This window comes from Ctenocephalides felis, unplaced genomic scaffold (assembly GCF_003426905.1).
Source record: "Ctenocephalides felis isolate EL2017-DRISC unplaced genomic scaffold, ASM342690v1 CF-g0.4_SCAFFOLD_01492, whole genome shotgun sequence".
Taxonomy (NCBI): domain Eukaryota; kingdom Metazoa; phylum Arthropoda; class Insecta; order Siphonaptera; family Pulicidae; genus Ctenocephalides; species Ctenocephalides felis.
The window spans coordinates 19,768,368-19,774,826 of NW_020537646.1; positions in this window are offsets into that span (position 1 = coordinate 19,768,368).

Here is a 6,459-nt window from a genome sequence, read left to right on the forward strand (position 1 = left end):
TGTTTTTGCCAAAAAAATTTCGAAACATATCATTTGAAATTTGTGCTGATTAGTTTTTGGTAAAGATTAGCCTGGCAAATATACTTTGTAATAATTTGATCATTTTTTTGGCAATTTTAATTAAACTGTGCAACAAACTTATTGTTAAAACAAACATCCTAAAATATTATAAGCCTACGTTTTTGTAATAATTTGATAAATTTTTTGACAATTTTAATTAAACTCTGCATGTTTTAACTAATTTATGGTTGAAACAAACATCCTAAAATATTATAAGCCTACGTTTTTGGTAAAGATCAGTCTGGCAGATATACTTTGTAAAAAATTGATCAATTTTTTGACAAGTTTAATTAATCTTTGCATGTTTTAACAAATTTATTATTGAAACAAACATCCTGAATTATTGTAAGCCTACGAAAATTGGTTAAATTATAATAAGTCATTAAATAACATTAAGCCATCAGAGTTTGGAAAAATTACTGCTTTTTTGGAACCTCGACCTTGTATGTGTTAAGTATTTCTTTTTGTACTATAATTAACAAAATTACATATAATGCAGATTGATTTGGAAGCAATTAGAAATGCCATCAATTAAATTTTGGTAAAAAGTAAAAATTTTATTTGGAAAATAAACAGTTGGAAGATTTATCGTAATTATTTCAAATATAGCTAATTTTTTTTTATTTTTATTTATATATACATTAATTTCATATCTCAGTCAGACAGAGGTGCCTGGTATGAGAGATTATAAAAAACAGATTTCATAACTATCAATTCCAATTCAGGCGATTATTCATACATATCGGAAAGATTATCCAACTAGCTGATTATTATTATTATTATTCAAATGCCATGTAATTAGCAATTGTAATACAAAATTATATCAGATACCATTAGAACTGTTTGGTACAATTCTTGTGAAAAACTGTAAATAATTGTCCAACCTTTAAATATTTTTAGAATCAATAATAATAAGGTTTAATAAAACTGTTTATAATTATATTCCAGGAAAAATTGTTTTAGCTGGATACAGCCAAACTGGTTAGCAGCTGGAAGGTTGGATTTGTTCTTCAGCAAAATTACTACTTGCGGCACCTGTGATCGAAAGAACTTCTACAGGTAACTCTCCTCCACAGATGTCATGTTAAATATTCTGCATTGGATTTCCCACATGGTTGTATCAGTTCGCGTCCAACTTTCTTCTTTCGAGTGTGTGAGTTTGTGAAATTACACATGTATAGATCCGTGTCGTTCCTATACGAGATTTGTGTTGTGTAGGTAGATGCCAACGGCCTACGTCCTTGCTTAAAATCTGGGTCAAGAAACAAGGTTAGTTGCTCATTTCTCCTATTCGACTCTTGCATGTGGTACAAGCATACAATTAGAATATGTATTACGTTTATGATGTTCATCACTATACTTGATAATGGGATATATACATTTTCTGGTATATTAGATGGTTTGATAAAATTTGATGCGGATTCAAGTATATCTTGAAGATTTTTAATGCTTTCGTAATAATTTTGTGTTAAGAGTATATAAAATTATATAGGGTCAGCCATATATTTTTTTAAAATGCTATAAAAAATACTGAATATTTTTTAAATTTCTTTTTTTATTCGAAAGTGCAATTCTTCCAGTTAATAATGGACCAACTTTGTTTGAAAACGCTCAAATGGCTGTCTAACACTTAAATGGCTGCGAAAAAAATCTAAATGGCTCCCAAAAAAAAAAATTATATATACGGACCTTATAGGGTGAATGCGGATATTGAATTTTATTGATGATTTGATAAAAATTATACTTATGTTTTCAGTGGCGTAATTGTATGAGAGGTGACCCTTGTTTTGATGCCCCCCCCCCATCGTACAACGTGTAATTCATTACGCTGAAAAATCTCGGAATTATTAAAATTAGACCCCGTACAACTGTGACTGTAAAAATCGTCACGTGACTGTAAAAATCGTCACGTTCTTGTGCTTGGTTTACTTCGAATAATTTTCTGGTTTTTGTAAATCGCAGATTCTGGTATATAAATTTAATTAATGATTTGATGAATGTTTATCCTGATGTTTACAGTGGCGTAATATGGCGTTGGGGCCCCACCCATTATTTCATCACTATACTTGATAATGGGATATTTACATTTTCTGGTGTATTTGATGGTTTGATAAAATTTAATACGGATTCAAGTATATCTAGAAGACTTTTAAACATCATTTCGTAATAATTTTGATACTAAAATAGTATATCAAATAATAGAATATATATGAAATATGCGGATTCTGGTATATGAAATTCCATGGATGATTTGACGAAAATCTATACTTATGTTTTCAGTGGCGTAATTGTATGAGAGGGGGCCCCTTGTTTTGATGCCCCCTCCCCATCGTACAACGTGTAATTCATTCCGCTGAAATATCTCGAAATTTATTAAAATTAGACCCTGTACAACAATGTCACGAATTTTGCTGATGGAGCTGTGAAAATTTTCACATTGTTGCGCTCGGTTTACTTTTAATAATTTGCTGTTTTCTGAAATTTTATTGATGATTCGTTCAAAATGTACACTGATGTATACAATGGCGTAACTATGCATGGCGATGGAACCCTTTCTTTTGATGGGGCCCCACCCATCATGCAACGTGTAATTTATTACGCTGAAAAATCTTGCAATTTATTACAATTGAACCGACTTCAACAACGTTACAATTTTTGCTGATTAGGGGCAGTTAAATCGTATATATGACTAGTATCGTATATAAACTAGGTCGTATATAGTAACTATATGAACTAATAGGGCTCTTTTGTGGGGCTCCACTCATTATAAAACGTCTTCTTAATTGCACTGAAAAATCTCGAAATTTATTAAAATTGAACAGATTACAACAAACTTCACGATTTTTACAAACAGGGCAGTCAATATCGATTATATAATTAATATCCACTCACTAGTATAATTCCTAAACTGGAAATACTTATAACATTCACAATGTTACTACATCTAATATACTTTACTAAAGTTCTAATATACTTTAAACAAATAATTTCAACTTTGCAATTCAGTTTATATAATTCTTTTAAATATTAGACAATGATACAATATTTATAATGAGCTATTTGAAACATTTAATATTTCTCGAGCATTTTGTTACCATACGGGAAGTTCCAGCAATTTGCCTTAAGGCACGATGCCATACCCAACCAATTTTTCTGGTAAATCTACGAACCATATTTGTGTGTTTGTAAAATTCAAGATTTCAAATCATAATTGCTAACTGACTGTTTATCCGTTATTTGTAGGACAATCCATATATGTATACTATTTTTCTAATAACGTTAAATTATAATTAAGTTCCCGTAGGGTAAGTTATAGTAATCGCAAAAAAATCGAAATTGAAAATTTTTATATATTCCTTAGACATGCCTTGAAAAATATTGATGTATGTGTGTGGTGTATGTGTATGTGCGGATACAAATTTTCCGAATTTCGTAAATGGTAGCAGATAGTAAAATGACAATCTGATAAAGTAGATTCTTTTTCTTTTTATCATCAATTTAATATTTGAGTTTAGTTTAAGCAAATAATGATTTTTAAATAGGCGGAAGATAGTTGCAACAAAAAAGCAACTAATTTGATGCAATTTTTAAATTGACGTCATTCTATTAATATAGGGAAAATATCACTTTCATAAAAAATATTTAAATAATTGATTATAGATCATTTTGGTTGAAAACTTGTCGTATCTACACATCCATACAAATTTTGTGCTTCAAAATACAAATCCAAACAATGTTTTCGGAACTAAAAATAACTATAGAACTCATACCTCACTACATAAGGAACGAATAATACACATCAATTTCACTTCATATGACTGCACAATTCAATTTAGTGTATAAAAGTTAAAAAGCCTTACTACTGGGTAACCTGATCATCTACCCTTGTCGCAATTGGTATCTTTTTTAAAAAAAAAATTATATGCATCTGCTTAGTTGTTATCTTTTTTATTCTCATATTCACAGCAATTAGAACCTTACGTCCTATGAGCTGTTGGGCTGAAACTTCTCCTTACTACGTATTTTTAGATGGTAACCCAATGGATAATCCATCCATATATGATGATTTTTTATTAGAATTTATCTAATAAGGCTCACTTTGTATTGGTGCAGCTATACCGGGCAAGGGCTATTTTCACTTGGAAACAAATTGCTATCTATATTTCCAAGTGAAATCCGTTGTCAACAACGTTGTCAACTGTTGCTTGATAACAGGCTGCACAAAGTGAATCTCGAACCCGGGACCTCTGAATCAAGTCCCTTCGCTCTTATCAAACCTAACCTTAATCAATGCTGTGAAATTTTAAATCTACGAAGCATCATCGATAATAATTTAAAAATATGGATATTATCAGTCTTCGTTTTAACAATGCCTGCGTGATGTGATGTGACCTAACAAGGCCGCTCTCGGTCCGGAGTTGGTCGTGTGCGCTTTTGTGCGCTTATTTATGCATTTGTCTCCCGTGTGTGGTATATGGTATATGTGGTGGTGGGTATATGGTATATGGTACATAGCACGACATAACGTGGCTTATGGTGCAACGACGAGACGGATCACATCATGTGTGAGGCTGAATTACTTATACAGTGTACGGGAAAACAGTACGTCCCGCGGATCCCACAAACTTGATATTATTGTGCCGCAAACCAGGCTGCCGATGTCGGAATGATATCGCAGCGAATGCATAAATTATGATTATTCATAAAGACATTACTAGGGCAGAGGTGTTGTAATTAGTATTTAACAATGGAGTTGACATCGTCCTATTATTTTGAAGAATATATTTCAATTATCATTTCATATTGTGCCTTTTCTTTCTTGGTCTTTTAGGAGAATCGGGTTATTGCTAGAACTAGAACGATTTGCTTCAATTTTCTTTATAGGCATTATATAAATATGTAGATACATTCTACATTTTATCTTTCATATATGGTCTGATCTTTGACACAATTTTTACAAAGATTTTAATATTTTTAAAAAGTCCATTTCAAAACTAGTACCTAATTTTAACTTACTACCTAAGTTTGTTTTCATCAAAAAATCCGATTCGCTAATTTTGTTTTCTCGGCGTTTTCAAGGCATTCTGAATCGAATGAAACCAAATTTGGAAAAAGTATATGTGTGTGTATTGAATAGATTTTTTGCTGTAAATCGACGTTTTCTCAGAAAACGGCTGGGACCGATTTCAAAATTTTAAAAGCCATTCGATGTATCTGATGAGGACTAGCGCTTATCAATTTTAACAAGTAGTTTAATTTTAAAAATTCATCAAAGTTTTTTGAGCAAATGAGTAGTTTTTTTGACGTCTGTTAAAATTAAAATTAGACGATTTACTCGGTTTATAACGATGAGACTTGGTCTTAATGGACATACTAACCATTAAAGTCCTACGGAAACTGGTTAATTATAAAAATTATTGATTTTTGAATATTTGCTTTCAGAAAATTCTCCGAGTTAACGTGTTTGTTCGTTTTCAAATATGTGTATAAATCCAAGTAAAATACTTTAAATCACTCATAAATTAATTTATTTTTTATTGATTAAGTCGATTATTTACACATACCAGAAGTTTATGTACTTGCCTCAAGGCAAAATACCAATACCAAATTATTACCGACTTTTACATAATTAAAAGGAAGCCTAAAATTTTACAATTCACTCATAGAAATTTAACTTATAAAGGCATCAGATAATATACTGTTATTCAGTCATCAAATTTCAGATACGGTTGATATATTCTTGCAAACACTTAAAAAATGTGCATTTTTCAGGGAGTTAATCTTTTTACTAATAATTGTCACGTTGTGCATTATATTAATTAAATGTTTAAAATAAATTCTGTAGTTCACTAGAAGATTCCATAAGTAGTATAATCATATTATCAATTAAATGTGCTTTACCTAAATTAGGGAGGAAAATTGAATCGAAAATGCATTAAATAAAAAAAAAAAAACTGAAAAAAACTTTCTTGCAATTTTGTTCTTACTAAAATACTTTAATTTAACATAAAATTCATTTATTTCATGTCATCCTTACAATTGCTTCAATCTTCTGATTTTGAGCGACTTAAATGTTCAGGTTCATAGCTTTTAGCTAATTGAATAGAAATATTTTTTTTACTATAGAGTATAAATTATTGATTTTTTTAGAATTGTTCATTAATTATATATCTGATTGGATACAAAAAAAAACGTTAATCAGTAAACTTTTTTTGTCTTAAATATCTCATAAATAAATCTTTTATTACCGGTTATGGTATCAAATATACTTACGTGCATTCGTATACTGATTAACGCAACAAATGCGACAATGTGGAATGCATAATGAATATTCAAATTGAGGTAGGAACAAGTCGTGGTCCATTTCGACATGTCTTTGTCATTATATATACTTATCAA